Source organism: Psittacula echo (genome assembly GCF_963264785.1).
Source record: "Psittacula echo genome assembly, chromosome: 2".
NCBI lineage: Eukaryota > Metazoa > Chordata > Aves > Psittaciformes > Psittacidae > Psittacula > Psittacula echo.
The window spans coordinates 126,749,291-126,767,064 of NC_137737.1; positions in this window are offsets into that span (position 1 = coordinate 126,749,291).

A 17,774-nucleotide genomic window follows, 5' to 3' on the forward strand; every position below is an offset into this window, starting at 1 on the left:
TAACGGGTTCAAACTTAAACAGAGGAAGTTTAGATTGGATATAAGGAAGAAATTCTTTACTGTTAAGGTGGTGAGGCACTGGAATGGGTTGCCCAAGGAAGTTGTGAATGCTCCATCCCTGGTGGTGTTCAAGGCCAGGTTGGACAGAACCTTGGGTGACATGGTTTATTGTGAGGTGTCCCTGCCCATGGCAGGGGTGTTGGAATTAGATGATCTTAAGGTCCTTTCCAGACCTAACTATTCTATGATTCTATGATTCCTCTACTCACTTTGAACATAATTCCAACTAATTTTAATTGTTGCCGCCTATTTTTAGTATACTGTGCTACAATTCCCCATTCAACTTCATGCCACACAAGATTTTACTGATTGCCCTTTACTGTTTTGATTGCCTCTTCTTCAGACTAAGCATTTTAGTTTATGCTGAAGACATCTGATCAGTTATATGTATCTTTCCATCTCAAATTCTAATATAGACATTATGTCTCATTACTGCTGCATGTAGCTGAATGTGCCAAAACTCGTTATTCTCTGTAATTTTGAGGTATTGGGACTATTTGATGAAGCTGCCTGCCAGACCAAAAACTTGTCAGATTTCTGGATCTCCCTGTGGATCCCCAAGCCTGCAACACTCCCAGCCTTTCTGCAGCAGCACAGTACTGCAGTGTAGCCCAACCTGGTTCCCTCTGCACCAGGCTTTTAATGGTCACACACATTGTACTGGCACTCTCATGCTCGCTCATTTACCTGTCTTCACTTACTCTGTCACACATTTTCAGCCAAAATGGGAGCCAAACATAATATTGCACCTGCCAGTCTGCAGTTTGCATATTCTTTTAAACATTACTGACCCCTCTCCTGCCTTGCCAGGCAGCCACTGTGCTGGCAGAGGGCATGGGCTCCGGCCACGCTCTGTAACTCTTTGCCACAGAGAAACCCCGTGCTCAGCAGCAGGGTATGGCTCTGCCAGCTGGGTTCCCTTGTGGCACCTCTTGAATCATTTCCATGCTGCTGAGAGCCAATGGGCTGCTGTCAGACACAGGCTGGGGGAGCCACGGGTGATCCAAAGTGCAGATGTGGTTAGGTGCAAACTGCAGCACGCTTCATAGAGGATGGATGTGACCGGATGGGGAATACACACGTGGCGTTATGTCACTGAGTACAGCTGGGCTTGACTTGCTACATGGTCGCAATTTTCCATATAATTACATGAATTCTTTCTGGTCTTACAAGGCTTTTCTTTCAAAAGTCAATCATGTTGTCCAGATACATTTTTCTAATGCTTTAATATTTAATTATGATATTATATAATCCTGAAGGGCATACTACTGTATTACCTATCAGCATCCATCTTAAATGATCTGTACTGTATAAAGCAATATATTTTGAAATGAAATATAAGACTAAAAAAAGCAATCGGCTTTTAAAATAAATACATTACCTTTTTGTTTTAAAAGGTAAAGGAAGCTATAAAGATTCATTATTTTTTCACACATGGTTGTGCTTTAAAAGGCATCAGATGGACAGAGCTAAGTTTCACAGCCAGAAGAAAGCCACTGGCATCCTGTATAAATCAAGCTTTCCTGTCTTTTCCCCTCCTAATCCAGGTGCTCTGAAGGGTTACCACAAGAAGCTGAATCTTTCAAATGGGGAAAAATAGCAGAACATAAAAACATGTAACTTGCAAAAAGGGAGAATTGGCAGAACTTTGTGCCTTTGAAAATATGTCAAACAAAACCAGTTAGTGCTTTTCTTCTAAACTGTAAGCTAGGAGCTTCCTGGGACCACAGAGATCACTCTGCAGATTCCTAGTCAAGACAGAGGATCTCTGAAAACTTCCTGAAAAGAAAATAAGAAAAAGAGAAAGGGAAGAGCATATTTTTTAATTGCAGCAGTAATATGTAATTCATTAGTGAGATCGTCTGATCACTGTCTGTGTCAATATGGGTGCAGGTGCCCTTTCCTGTAACACCCCTAAATTTGGTTGGTGTGAAATCTGGATGCAAAAAGATACTGTGCTTTTTTATCCCAGGAACACTGGGATGAGTAGATACTTACAGTGACAGTGACATTAGAAAGATATTGGAGGCTACTTATGATTATGTCTCAATAAGTTTGATTATACATATCTGTCAATATATGTGTGTTAAATGAATATGTGTTATGTCTACATATAGTATGCATAAAAATAACTGTCTTATAAAATATATAGAAACTCACATACCCACTGCCCCCAACCCTACATTCTAAGGTTTATCAATTTTTGAAAATCAAGGGTATCCCCTCTGGTTTTATGGATTAGGAAATGACACAGTCTAACAGAAGGACTACGGTTAATCCTCTGTTTGAATCTGTGTCCCGACATGCATGAGGTAAAATCTCTTTTTAAACAGGCTCTGGAAGCCAAAAAAAATGGAAGACTCTTCCTTGTGGGAAGGCTTTAGGAAACATGCCCCAGAGCTTGTTTAGATGATCGTCCTGTGAGTGGGAGGACAGGAGCAGACTAAATAACATCTCATAGCAATTTCCAGCTCTGATTTCTAACTCCATGAGAAGAACAGCAATACTCTGTTGGATACTCTTCCATAAAGTCTGGCTGCTCCTACCTAAGCTGATAACACAGAGAAGTCAATGAATAAGTTACATATAACTGTAGGAATTTCTGTAGTTCTTTGCTATGGTATTATAGTAATGGAGAAGGTAAAGCACCAACACATGTTGGCTCTTTCTCACCTTCAATGTAATTAGAGTTAATGTTTGTTTTAGTATTCTTTAATAAGTGGAGCCCAGATTGACTCAATGGTGATTGAAATGTATCACATAGCCGGTCAAAATATTCACTATCATAATGTAAAATAGATAGGAATCCAAAACAATTATTAAAGAAATAAATGAAACATGTAGAGCATTGGCTATATTTTTGTATGAGCAAGCCTTCTTCTGAGAAGACACAATTTTCACCTGAAATCCTGTTGTGAACACAAACTGGCTGTAGAGATAAAACCCCCATTTTATGGTTGCAAAAATAAATTGACATTAAAAATAAGCAGAATACACAAATCTTATTGAACAGTAGAAACCTGCTATCCTCAAGTTAGTGTAACCTGGAGATAGAAACGCCCACCACAGCAGCCTGTATCATCAGTTTCAGTGTTATATTTTTTTGGGAGGACATAAATTAGACGTATATAATTGTGATAATGTTTTCTTCAGAAAAAGAGAAAAGGTAGCTAATTTATTAGCTGACAGCATCATGAATAAAGCTGTGCTGTAGCCTAAAAACTGTTTTCAAACTATTGTTATTACCTGTAAGGAAATCTGCAATAAGGTTTGCTGAGGTCAGTAGACACAGTTTAATGCTGAACTGTTGTTACCAGGGTGTCATGAAGTGAAGCAACAGCAACTTCTTTATCTGCTAAAACAATTAGATAGCAATGAATGAATTGGTTGCTGAGTGGTGCTCAGAGGAAAACACTGCTTTCCCTTCACACCTGCCCTGTGTGGCATCTGACAAACAGTAGTGAGCTATTAGCAGTTATTGACATTTGTCAACTCTCTGGTCTTCTAGCAGGAAAACGGAAATGGCAGCAATCATGCCCAATTTAGTTTCTCATGATGTCAGGACTTGGTGGACTCACACACACATCAAGAAGCACCCAGAAAAGGTTTACAGATGTGCAGAAGGCAGTCAGCTATGACAGTGATGTTGCCAATGTTGCACATGGATCAACTAACGATTAAGATATCAAAAGCGATCACCGTAGCTTACTGACAGCAAGCTCAATTGTTTGCACCTGTTTCCCTGCATTACACATGAGTCTGGAATGGATTACTCTGCCTTGTGCTGGACACATTTCACCTTTCCACACTATGATGTACTCCAGCAACATCTCTGCTAAAGATCATGCAACTCGCTTTGCCATGAGGACCAAGAAAGAGAACAAGAAAATTTGCTGCCTGTTTTCTCTTTGGTGAAAGATTTCAATTGCTACAGTGATTTAACAAGAACTTATTGGCTTAAAACAAGAACTTATTGCAGCTCCTCTGCATAATTGAGGTACTGACTGAAAGATATACAGCCAGACATCATCCTGACCACTTAAATCCAGAAACAGACCCAACAGACATTGGTCTCCCATGTGTTAAAATTATTTCTTCGTCTACTTACCATAGTATTTGTAAAGGGACTCTGAATACCTTGTGGTGAGATGTGTAGCACAGGGGAGCTTCTGGTTAACCATTTTTGATCAAACTAACTGTAGTTAGTTTGTGATAGAAGTAAAGATCCAGAACTCCATATCTCCTCAAGGGAAGCCAAGAGCCCCAGAGATAAAACAGCAGCACAATTCTGCTGGACTTGGTTACCCAGACTAGTTAAATCTAAGCTGCCACTGGTATGTCAGGCCATGCTGCCACCTGCCCCCTGTTGTGATATAGGCATAGCTTTCATATCAGTCTGTGGGCAAACTTCTAGGATCAGGCAGTGGGACAGGTGTACAGATTTTTTTCAGGAGTTATATCTTGGAATTATCAGCCAGGAATTATGGCAGATGTGTCCAGAAGTTCTTATCAAAAGGACATTGCTGGTAGAAGGCTGTTGAGAAGACTGGGTCTAGTGGTTTAAATTATTGTTAAAACCATTCAGAAAACAGGAAGATATCTTCAGAGAAAGGCAATGTCAATTGAGAAATGGTTTTCTACGAAAACAGGTTGAATTTATAAAGGACATTCAGAACAAATAATCCAGCTGTGTGTCATGTACCAAATGTAAGGGCTGATGTGCCAGTCAGTAATAAAGCTTCTGCAAGAAGTCAGCAATGAAGACCTAAGTATCTTACAATGAATGAATCATAAGTATCACATTATTTTCTTGTGTAGCACCAAACCAAGTAATTAATGGAATTTCTAATAATCTACATTATTCTGCTTCATAACGTTGCCACCTGTCACCGACTTGTACATGTGTATTATGTTATTCCTTCATTTTAGTAGGTGTGATTTACTTGAATGAAATAAAATAAAATTAAATTCCAACCTTTGGGCATTTTAGGTTTTATTTTACCAATGGACTTAGCTTACTGTGATTAAATCACATTTCTTTACTTTGCAATGTTTTGTATTTATTTTCCATGTAAACAGATGTAACGCAGATTTTCAGTAAGAAATGATAGGGCAACATAGGTATTTTCCCCAGTGAGAAGAGACAGTCTATTTCAGATCATTTGGGCATATTTTACATACGAGTATAGATATCACACTATTAGCAATTGTATAAAAAAATAAATTATATAAAAAGTATATAAAAAGTTATAAAAGTAATAAAAAAGCAAAATTATAAACATGTAAAAACTATAAACAATATACAAGTGTTCAGTAATAATCTCTTATATATGGGCAGCATATTTCAGCCTGTTGGGCTTGTTTCATTGTTTTAATTTTGTAAAGAAGCTGAAAGAAGTAAATAAACAAATACTTCTGAGAGCTCATGTTTAAAATACAACACTGGCTCTGACATTTTCTGAAGAAGCATTTGCAGTCAGAACTTGATCCTGGTAGATGGAAAATTGTAGATCCCAAGGGAGAGGGATGGGACATCCAAATGACAGGACATTCAAATGAGAAACAAACTAATCTTCACTTGCAGTCTTGTGACTTTCTAGTGCATAAATATCAGCAAAGGCATTCTTTAAATACACAGGGAACACAATATCAGCTCTGAAAACAGATCAGTGTTCTTTAGACTAAGCTTCATCTCTTGTTAGGCTGGCTTTGTGTTGAATTTGATGTCCTTTAGGACCCTCAGTTCCTTTTCTGCAGAGCTGCTTTGCAGCCGGTTGGTCCTCAGCATGTACTGGTGCACAGGGTTGTTCCTCCGCAGATGCAGAACTTTGCACTTCTTCTTGTTGAACTGTATGAGATTCCTCTCAGCCCAATTGTCCAGCCTGTCAGGGTCCTTCTGAATGAAACCATCTGGTTATTAGTTGATTTTTATGTTTTACTATTTATTGATCTTTTTCAAAATGAACTTATTTCTTTTCTGCCCTAGGTAAGGAAAGTTTAAAGAAATTTGCAAAAATTAAAGAATTGGCAGTTTGCTTAGTCTATGTAACTCCCAGTTCAGACACACTTGTCACAGCACTTTCCCAAAACTTGTTCCTTGGACATGAGAGTCTTTCAGGTAACCCTCTGTAAGAAGTGGCCTTTTAGAAATTACCATGAATTAGAAAGTACTTTAAGGAACAAACCCCACCCATTTACTTCTGTTGTAAGCTGTCTCTGGACTGGAACAGCTTAATTCTGATGTTGTATGTCTGTACTTCAAGTGTAGAAGTCTGCACATGCCACTTTGCAAAATCAGCTACTATGCCTGAGTGAGCAAGAGGTATTCTACAAGGTTTTCTGGCTTGTGTAAAAATCATGAAACAGACCAACTTACCTTATTTTCCCTTTAAAGAATTTAAGTAATTTGGATATATTTAAAACATTAATAAGCATTAAATATTCATCATTCCCCATGATTTTGTTATTGTTTTTGTTTCTGTTTAAAATATAAGATGCTGTCCAGAGCCATGGCTGTCTGAAAGACAGGTAACAACTGGACTGCAGTGGAGATGACCAAGAAAGTCAACCATGTGTTCAGAGTTGGGCTGTTTGGTTGGGGTACTTATGGTTTAGGGAAACCAAGGATGCCACATTGAAAAGTAAAGAATGTTCTCCTCAACAGAAACATCAGAATAACAGTAAATAGAAAGCAGCATAACAGTATAGCGGCTTTCTTGCTTTTCTGTATTTTCTGATCAAATAAATTTTTGGTTCATTTTTTGTGATCTACTTACTTATGTGTGTATTAAAACAAAGCCTATATTTAAAGGACCTTACAAAAGATGTAATTTAAAGATCTCTCGAATCCAAAACAAATTGCTTTAGCATATATGGTATCACAACATCTAGCCTTTGGCCCTTAAGAATTAAACAAGCCAATAGGAAACTTCTATAGGGTTTCTTTTTATAAAAAAAAGTCATTTATATGCAACTGCTGCTGACTGTTACCTAAAGTCATTATTTTACAAACATTAGTAAAGTAAGTGGGTCACAGAAATGGGACAGACATTAACTGAAGAATGTGGTCAGATTACACAGATAAAGTGATATCTAAGAAGGCTTCAGACTGCTGGGCCACAGTTCTAGGAATTTTTTTTTTCAATTTAGAAAGATGAACCCTCTATTAGTGTATAAAGAATTCCCTTTATGCCATGCCACAGGTAAAACAAAGAAAAATCACTATCCTAGCTGAACTACATTTATTTGTATGTTAAGTATTAGACTAGAATCTGGGCCACTAGCTTTCATACAGGCAAAATTAGTAGTTAAGTCAATGGCTTTAAAGAGGTTCAAGACTAAAAAATATATATATTTTTAAATTGTATATATCTACATTAAAATAAGACGATTAAATAAGATAATACAAAATGGATGACCTTCCTCATAGAGAAGTGCATTGTAAAGCATCAGAGAAAGGAAAAATGTGATAGACTCCCTTACAGATGTGTTGTTGTACAGAATATATTCTTGCAGTGATAGGGGAAAGGAATAATGCAGATCTGACAAAGCCCAATTTTTTTAAGAGCTGATGTCAACAGTTTAGCAGGTTAAAGTATTTGCAATGCATAAAGCATTTATTGGTCCTTTATATTCAGAAGTTACATGTCATTCACTATGATTTGTACTAATAATTAGCAAAATCAAAATCTTCTCCATTAATTTTAATTTTTGAGGTGAAGCAGAAGGCACCACACTGTGCTAGGAAACTGTGCAGCTCACAGCTAAAGTAAAACCTAACACAATTACATAAGACCCAGCAGAAAGGATAAAGAAACCCAAGAAACTGTTGCAAGTATTCCGTGAGACCTGTGTAAGAGACCCTGGGATTCAAGGGCCTCTTTTCAATCCTGGGTAAGCTCTTACCTTTCATTATATGCAGTAGGAGGGAGTTTCAAAGTTTAGCTATTTGTTGTGCACATACATCTATACACCTTTTGTCTGCTTTAAACCTGCCACCTACTAATTTCATTTGATGCCTCTTTGCCTGTCGTTAGGAAGAGACAAAAAGCAGTTGATCTGTATCTGTGATGCCACTCCTCATTTCAGAGACCTCTATCACAGCTGCCCTCAGATGTCTTTTCCAGGCTGAAAAATCCTCACTGTTTCCTGCCTGAACACTTTCTTGTCACTTTGATCATCCCTGTTGCTTTTCTATGAATCTTTTTCCATTCTACTGTATCCTTTGTGAGAAGGGGGATCTGAGTTGCACAAAACCGAAGACATGGGCAGACACTTTAGATTTATAGCACTTTAGATATATAGCAGTTGTAATGCTCACAAACATTTGTTTATATATGCATACTATGTAAAGAATATATGAAAAAACCCCAAACTAAGCAGGTCTACAAAACATTGCAAGTAGTTGTGGAAATGTAGCTGAAACCTTGGTCCTGCAAAATCTGTATTTTCCTTTTGAATCCCAAACCCTTGGACTTTGTTTCCACTTTCTGTAAGTTTTCTAAAATGAAATCCAAACTACAGCAGTGAAGTTCCTGTCGCTGGATACCTATTTCATACATGGGGAACTGAGACAGAAAAAGAGCAAATGAAACATTGAAGATCACACAGGCCATGCAGAACAGCAGGCGTGGAAGAGCTTTCGCATTTTCAGGCTCAGGTTAATGCTAAGCAAAGGACCATGCACTTACCCCAGGTTAGGGCTAATTTAATCTACAATATTGGTAACAAAGGGGACAAAGACATTTCAAAAGGGTGATTATTTCTCTCCAGTCCTATTCAAACTAGCTCTGTGAGCACAATCTCATGACTGTGAACACTCACAGTGCTTTACGGCTTCTGAGTTAAAAAAAAAGTTGTTTGTCTCGGGGCTATTTGAGCAGAAAGGAAAATGTCTCACAGTGTTAGGAAACAGTCTATCTTAGTCAAATGAATCACTCATATACGGCCATAAGCAGTACAGATGTGTTGTAATCACTGCTTAATAATTGCTTTCAGATCAAATAATGTTCAAGAGATTACCACATCTGTAAGATGCTCTAAATAAAAGTACAGGACATTTTGTACAGACTGATTTAGAAAAGCAGTATGTTATTTATAGGGACAGCAACTTTGTGTTACATTACCAATGCACAGCAAGGCAGAATCTACATTTTAAGCACAAGAGAAATATGAATCATCTCAGTGCTCACTTGATTGTAATCTTATTAGCTAAGCCTTTCTTCAACATTGTCTTTGATTTAAAAAGCACCTGTAAATCTCTTTGTGCCTTTTGTGGATCCATCCCCCCTTTCTCCCTGGATGATGTTTTTCATTCTGCACATGTGTGTTACAAGTCTCAGTTGAATTATTTTGCCTGAAAGCATCTCATCATAGTCCAGGATCAAATTAAGCATACTGCATACACTCATTTCTGTGAGACTCATGTTGAGTTTGGGGACTAACCAGCTACAAAAGCATCCACACAAGCAGAAAATCAGTGGGTTTCAGCTCTGTGACTTCTGTGACATTCAGCTTGTTTTATTCGTTTCCCCGTCTCTCTCCCTGCTGTTTAGAAACAGGTGGTATTTATCTAAGCAGCCTGCACTGGGCAGCTGGCTGATGGGTCCCTCCAGCTGGGCATCTTCTCTACATTTAGTTCAACCACACCTGCTTCAGATAGCAAACAAGAAGTGTTTTTTAATTCTGTATCTGGAGGAAAAGGGGGCCTATGTGAGATGAGAGGGGGTGGGGGGAGGAAGAGGAGGATGAAAAATCCTACACCAATCCTACCTCTTTCAGCTGTAATATTTGTGAACTTTGTAGAGCCCATCTGGTCTTGTACCAGACTAAAAAAGAGTGAAGTTCAAGGTCTTTTTCTTTTGCTGTTACACTACTCTCTTTAACACAGTTATTTCATTATCTCTTGCTATCATTTGATCAGATTTATCTTCCATTAAAACTTCCTTTCCCTTGAAGTAGACAGTGACATGAGAATGCATGCCTTTCCAAGCTTTTATTGTTCTGAATTAAGAAATGGTAGAATAGTCTCATGAAAGATTAATGACTTCCCGTAAGCATCTTTATACCTGAGGACAAGCAATTACAAAAATATGTCCAAAAGAAAACAAGAAAGGATATTAGGCTGTATTGGCCAGGTATTTCTTGGCAGACAGCAAGCTTAGCTTGTTACACTGCCAGCATATTTACAGCTAAGGCAACTTCTGTCTTGACCCCAGGTATCATATTTTGTTTTGTACATTAGTAGCAATGTTGTCTTTGCAAGAAAACCTGACACTCCGCAGGTATTTTACTTGGTGCTTCGTTGTACTTAAGTTCCCATTTCTATGATAGTACCTGTTTCTGAGAGGTAGCTGTCTGCTCAAAACTAACACTTAGAGACTGAGAACAAAATATATATATTTCCAGAAGCTATTTCATGCTTTTCAGATCGTACCAGATTATTGTTTTCTTTCCCATAGTTTCCCTTTTTCCTGTGGTATTTTTGTTTTTTTCCTTCTTGTGCAGGATTTTTGTGAAGTTTGCTTTTGGCTCACAAAAAGAATTAAGGCAAGAACCTTTCAAATTGCCTAGATCTTAAATAGTCTGTACTCTAATACTCTAAATACTGAAGTGAGAATTCACCATTTGGCTGAATAGTGAAAGCAGCCAAAAGGCTGCTTTCTGTTGCAGCCTTTGAGAGAGCTTGGAAACCAAAGAGCCTCCTGTTTCTCTAAAAAAAGCACCAACAGTGCAGTGTGGACTGATGGCAATCAGGTAAATCATTTGGCATGCACAGCCTTCATGTCTTGCTTTGGTGGAACTGTTGGACTGTAGAGACTCTCCACTAGAGGGTCAGCTTGCAATTACACTGGACCTACTTCCAGAAGACAAAGGGCAATCCTACAACCTGTCTAAAAATATGGGATTTGATGGTTTAGTCATACTGCACTTGGTTTCCCTGACCAGATCCTCAGCACTATTGTTCTTTTTATATAGATGGTGGAATCATATCATAAAATGGTTTGGGTTGGAAGGAACATTAAAGCTCATCCCCGATGACATGGACAGGGACACCTTCCACTAGACCAGGTTACTCAAAGCCTGTGCAACTTGACTTTGAACACTGTCAGGGATGAGGTGTCCACAGCTTTCCTGGGCAACCTGTGCCAGTGTCTCACCACTCTCATAATGAAGAATTTCTTCCTTTTATCTGATCTAAATCTACTTTCTTTCATTTTAAACCCATTACCCCTTGTCCTATCTCAACATTCTCTTGTAAAAAGTCCCTTTCCAGATTTCTTGTAGCCCCCTTAGGTGCTGGAAGCTGCTCTAAGATTTCCCTGGAGCCTTCCCTTCTCCAGGTTGAACAAATCCAACCCTCTCAGCCTGTCTCTATAGCAGAGGTGCCTCTGATCATCCTCGTGGCCCTCCTCTGGACTTGCTCCAACAGCTCCATGTCACTTTAATGTTGAGGACACCAGAACTGCACACAATACTCCCAGTGAGGTATCACGAGAGCAGAGTAGAGGGGCAGGATCACCTCCTTCGACCTGCTGGTCACGCTCCTTTTGATGAAGCCCAGGGTACAGTTGGCTTTCTGGGCTGCGAGCGCACACTGAAGCCGACTCATGTTCAGTTTCTCATTGACCAACACCCCAAGTCCTTCTCCACAGGGCTGCTCTCAATCCATTCGATGTCTAGCCTGTATTTGTGTTTGGGATTGCCCCAACCCACATGACAAAGGACCTTGCACTTGTCTTGCTGAACTTCTTGAGCCCACCTCACAAGCGTGTCAAGGTCCCTCTGGATGGCATTCCTTCCTTCCAGTGTATCAACTGAACCACACAGCTTGGTGTCATCTGCAAACTTGCTGAAGGTGCACTCAATCTCACCGTCTATGTCGCCAACAGAGATGTTGAACAGCACCAGAACCAATACATACCCTGAGGAATGCTGGAGTTGAGTTTGTTCAGGATCTCCTTCTTCTACCATTCAGGCCTCCTGGCGTTCCTGCTTGACTCTCTCTTTATTGAAATGCATTGCCCCTGAGCTTGAAGGGGGTGATCCCTAAATATTAACCAGCTTTCTTGGGGCTCCTGTTCCCTCCAAGGTTTTATCTCATGGTACTCTACTAAGCAGATCCCTGAAGAGGTCAAAGTCCACTCCCCTGAAGTCCAGGTTAGCAAGCTTCCTGTGCACCCTCTGTGCTGCCTTAAGGTTCTTGAACTCCATGATTTCATGGCTACTGAAGCCAGTATATAGATGGCTACATAGCTGCTAATCTATGTAAAATTTCTGAGTTTCATCCTTTTCCCAATAAATCCTTATTCTAAGAGCTCAGCTGGGAACCCAGATAAGCACATTCCTTGGGGACCCATGTTTCATTAAGTCTGTGATTCTTCAGTGAACTGTTCTATAAAATCTTTCTTTTGAAGAAGGTGCTATTTCATGCCTGCGTATGAGTGTAATATAGCCTATTGTAAATGTATAAGAATATGCTGTTTATATATGACCAGTATATACAGTCTATTTTGACATCAAAGCAGCTTTAGTAGTAAGTGGACCAGATGCAAAAAGGCTGTTACTCAGAAGAGAGTAAAGGGGTGTTACGACCAGTTTTGTAATCTCAGCATTAACAAACCAAGATGAGCAAACACAGTACAAGTGCATTATTCATTTTTATTCGACTAGAGTTCCTTAAGTAAAAACATAACCTGCACTTATTGTACTCTAGAGGAACGAGCAACCTTGGTAATAAAACTATCTGTTGTTTCAATGGATGAGTTATTCTGTTTCAGCCAATTGCCCTGCAGTTGCACTGCTAAAATCTGGGACTGAAGAGTACATATCTTTGAAAATACAGCAGGCACATGGGGATACATAAGCTTCTTAAATGCAAAAGAAGTGATTGCTACTCAGCTGTGGTCACAAGAGGATACTTATACTTCATCAAGAACTTTCTCCTGACCTGTGAAGGCCTCATTGGATGGCCTCACTGCATGGACTCTAAGAAAACTCACAGCAATCTGTTCTCTCTTTTTTATGTGATCTTATTGCCTTCTGCTTTATTCTGAACTCCAGATAACTCATTTACTGTATGTTATTTGGCAGTATCAAATTTGGTTTGTTTACTGCTACCTGTTTCTCCTTGCAGTTATCATAATTTCACTACTGCTTAGTTTTGGTTTAGTTTGGTTGGGTTTTTTTTTGTTGTTGTTGCTTTTTTTTCTTAAATATCTGTTACTGTCAGGAAAAGCTGTAGGCCAAATCAATTCTCTTCCTCCCATGTTCAAATGTTATTGCCTGAAGAGCCATACAGATCCTGGATAGGATAATTTCCCATACAGCTTTTGGTGTATCAAAAATCTGTGAAAGCGAATGCAGAAAGGAACTGTATACAGAGCAAAGATGAGGAACTGCTCTTCTTTATGTGAGATCATTCCAAGGAAGATGGGACAAGCCCTAGCCAGTTATTGTTTTATTCATTTTGATGTCAGGTGAAAGGAAGATTAGCATCAACATAAATACATTAAAAATGTGAATGTTTAAAGTTACTGTTTGTGGAGATAGCATGAGAGTGTCTTCAGTTTCTAATTTCTACATGCATCTTCCCTGTCATGGAAGCGTGGCACACCCTGGCCAGTAGCCCTGATGAGTGAAATACTCATATGGAGTCCTGACTGACTGCATGTAAGTCTTTCAACAATGGGATTTAACATTCTGACCTAACATTTAATGTATTAATTCTAATTTTATGCTGATACTAAGACTCTCCGCTGTATTAAATCAACCTAGGTTAATTCTGACCTTCGTCTCTCCCACCCACTATCAATAGGTCCACTGTTTGGTTCCCCAGAACTGACCACCCACTTTTATGAGAATCTGCAGTGAATTAGAAAATCTGTCATTGCTGGAGTAGCTGGACAGCTAGGATATGGCCTGTCATTCCTTCCATACAATACACACCCTTTGTCTGCTATCTCTTAAACTAACCTGACATAACTTAGCCTCCCGGTCAATGGTATCTTTATTCTCTCCCAAGGAATGCTTCGTTCACCAGCATTATTAAGAAATTTCTGGACAATGTTTAGTGGCTGCGCAATCATCCAAGGTTCTATTAAAAAGCCATCTGGGTAATTAATAACACATTTGTTCTCAGCCTCCTCCCAATTTGTCCATTAGTGGAATAAAAGCACAGGACAAAGGCTAATGTGGTTCAGTTATATTTTACAAGAATTCTTCAGGAAGTTAAAAACACATGATAGTTTTCCAAAGATACATATGTTTATGGGCACTCTATGAGAGAGGCAAAACTGCACAAGCCAGGGGCTCTTAATCAGGCTTCTCCCCAGTCGACAGTGCATCAACTATTGACTGCGCGCTGCCTCGCGTTGACGCTTTCCAGCCTGAGATGGGGAGGATGTGTGAATGGTCTCCTTCATCTCAATTCAATTACAGCTGATAAAACTGATTCCAAGATCCACGTCAGGGCACCACATCAAAACCAGCATGAATGACTTTTATACTCTTTCACCTGATATTTGAAGTCTTTTCTGAGGTCTCTTTTTAATGTCTTCTCTTGAAAGTGGGATTAGAGCCTCAGGCTGCACTCTCTGAGATTGTTTTATTCTTTCCCTTTCATTTGCTCTTTTTCTTCTCCTTGAAAGCACCTGAAGAAGAAATGCTTTCAGATGTTGGAAGTTTGCTTCTGTGTGAGAAGAAATACTTGATTTGAGCTTGGATTTTTTGTCTTTCATTCTTTTTTTAACTTCTGTAGGGAGATAGTTACTATTATTTTGTGCCTGTTGGCATAGAGGAAAGCCAAGCCTGCATCTTTTAAACTACTGTGAAATGAACTATTGCTTAATAGCTATGCTTCAGCAGCAGGGATCTCTCTTGTACCGCAGACAATTAAAACTAATGTTTGCGTGTACTCAGTTATAATTGAGTGTAGGACCAGAGCTGATGTAAACTCAGTGATGAGCTCAATAGGACCATGAGTGGATCTGACCTCTTGAGAAAATGTTCCTGAAATTCATCAGCCAGTCAGATTTTTCATATAAACTACATCATTGATGAAAAGATGGGTTGTGCATGAAGCATGATTTTTCATTAAAAACACCATCTGTTTTCTGTGGAAATTTTTGTTTCTTGGGGTTGAAAAAAGAAATTTCTGAAAACCAGGACTTATTTATTTGCTTATATTGCCTCAGAGATTCATGGGGATTATATTTCTGTTGTTTTATTTGTTTTAGTGGGCTGTGCACTGCAGGGAAAAATGCACTTCCCCAATGAATCACGATGCGACATTGTTATGGTTCACCATCTCATGGAGATCACAATGAGGATTCAGAGAGCCTGTCTAGACAGCATGTTGTGTTCGTGCTTTACACATGCGGCTGGGTGTATAGAGCACCGTGACAGTGTTTTGGAAACCACCAGCCCCCACTTTCCTTGATTTTTTATTTTTATTTTCTTCAGGTGAGGGTGCTGGTTTGGTTTCTTGTTGGTTTTATTTTAGCAGATTCCCTGGTAGGTACAACTACTCAGTGTTGTTTGAGCTTTCTTGGATCACGCTTTCCTTTCTTACCACTTTGTTGTTTTCCGCATTGGTTGCGACTCTCTTTGGCTTGTATTTTAGCAGATAATTATGGATCAGTAACATGCAGTGTGTGAAATTACCATTTTCACTATGTTCGGTGAGTTGTTGCAGCTAATGGGATTTCCACCTGGGTGACAAAGAGCCATTTTTTATAATGATTTTCTCCAAATGGCAGTCAGAGTTCTTGTTAACATGATTTTGTTTGCAAAACAGTTTGCCATTTAAAAATGGTGAATCTTTCCTGTTTTCTATTCAGCTCTAGTCCAGGAAATAAAAGACTGAGTTCCAGAGACAGCTTTTTCCCACCTTCTTGGAGAGTGTTGGGATTTCAGCCTGGATATCAGCCAAAGCAAAGAGAACGTAGAGCACAGAAGCAACACAACACACACACAGTGGGTTTTTAATTTACTTTGCACTCCAAAGCTTCCCCACACACTTGTGTGAAGGAGCTCTTTCCACAGCAGTATAAATATTTGTTGACACTTCACAGCCTCAAGTGCCTGTAAGAACACTGAGTTTATAAAGTGCTCTGTAAATACTTGGAGGTATTAAAGTCTGTCTGTCTAACTGGGCAGCACCCATATTTAGACTTTGTTTGCATGCTGTAAATCTACCAACTTAAGCAGTGCTCTTATCAGAGGTCAACAAAGCCCTTCATGTTTAACTTTCATTCTGAGAGTAATCTCATTAAAATTAACAATGTGCTTGTAGTTCCATGGATTCCGATTGACGTGTCTGCTTCGCTATTGCCACACCAGCCAGCAGGCTTGCAACTTTTTCTGACATGGCGTGGTTTCTCCTACACAAGTTGTATTTTGGTGTCTCAGTTCTGTAGATCAAGTTGATATATATATTCCTTAGTGCCATACTGGGTAACAGTGCCTCTCTGGGTAATATTTCTTTTGCCTGTAGAAAGTGTAGCATTTCACCCTAAATATGGGCCTGGGAACCTGGGCATATTTTCTGGCTTTCTTGTGTGAGAGCACAGAAATCAGGAAAGCATGTACATCCTAAATGAAAACGGGCAGGAAGACGAGGTGGAAAAAGAAAGGACAACAGTACCAATGAACTGGGTTAAAAGTCTAAAATCACTCAGGTGGAAGGCACATGTGGTAGAAAAACAGTTCAGAAAGATTTCTACCGCAGTCCCCCAGCTCAGTTTCCACAGATCCCAGCCATCACATTCACAACCTCAGGACCCTTCTGGGCAGTCCCTCCAGAGTTCACAATGACACATGCCCCTCTTTAAGTTAGCCTGTATGAAAGAAGCATGTTGCCTTAGAATAATAATCAAGTCTATGTCTGTGTATGCTATTGGTGTAAAAACCTTCTGAATCTCTGAATCTTGGATGCTGGTTGCATCTGGTGTGTACACAAAATGACTGAACTTGTTTTGTCTGAAGTTTTACATGTTATTACCTTTGCTCACACTTTCCCTTTAGGTTTCACTTCTTACTGGCTTCCCTCCAAAGGGTTTACAGAAATTTTTGTCATAGGGGCCAGCTGAACTGCAAAAATTAATTTTAAGACTTGTTTTAAACCCTTGTTCAAAGTGTACTGATGTTTAAGCGTTAGTTAACTTTTCCAGCTTGCACTACAAGCTCAGGCAGAAGAACTTTTAGAGAAACTGGAATTCCTCTGGGTCAGAGGCAAGGCAGACTGTGTTTCAGTGAGGAGATTGGGGCATTTCTTGGATGTCTTGGCTGAGCTGCCTTGAAGAAATTGGCTCGCTTGCACCTGTGGTTTTTAACTGAATCCAGGAACTTTTGATTGCATGGAAGCTTTAGGTACATGACAAAAATAACTGATTTTGCAGATCACATAGCAGGAAGTTTTAATTCTGTCTCTGTGTTTTAGTTGCATCCTTTTTCACAGTAATATAGAATTTTGTGTTTGTATTTGTTTGTGAGACTGTCAGTATACTAGAAGACTGCCTGACCCTAAACTACTTCCATAGGATATTTTTGTCCCATTGATTTTCTGACAAATGAAGGCTGCCTTCTATAAAACTTAAAAGCAGTGCAAGATGAACTGTTTCTGACCTGTACTTGACCTATTCAGCTTCATCTGCTCCTGACAGACTTTTCAACAGTGAGCTCACAAAACTCCCTTTTTTCTCCTTACTCTTGGA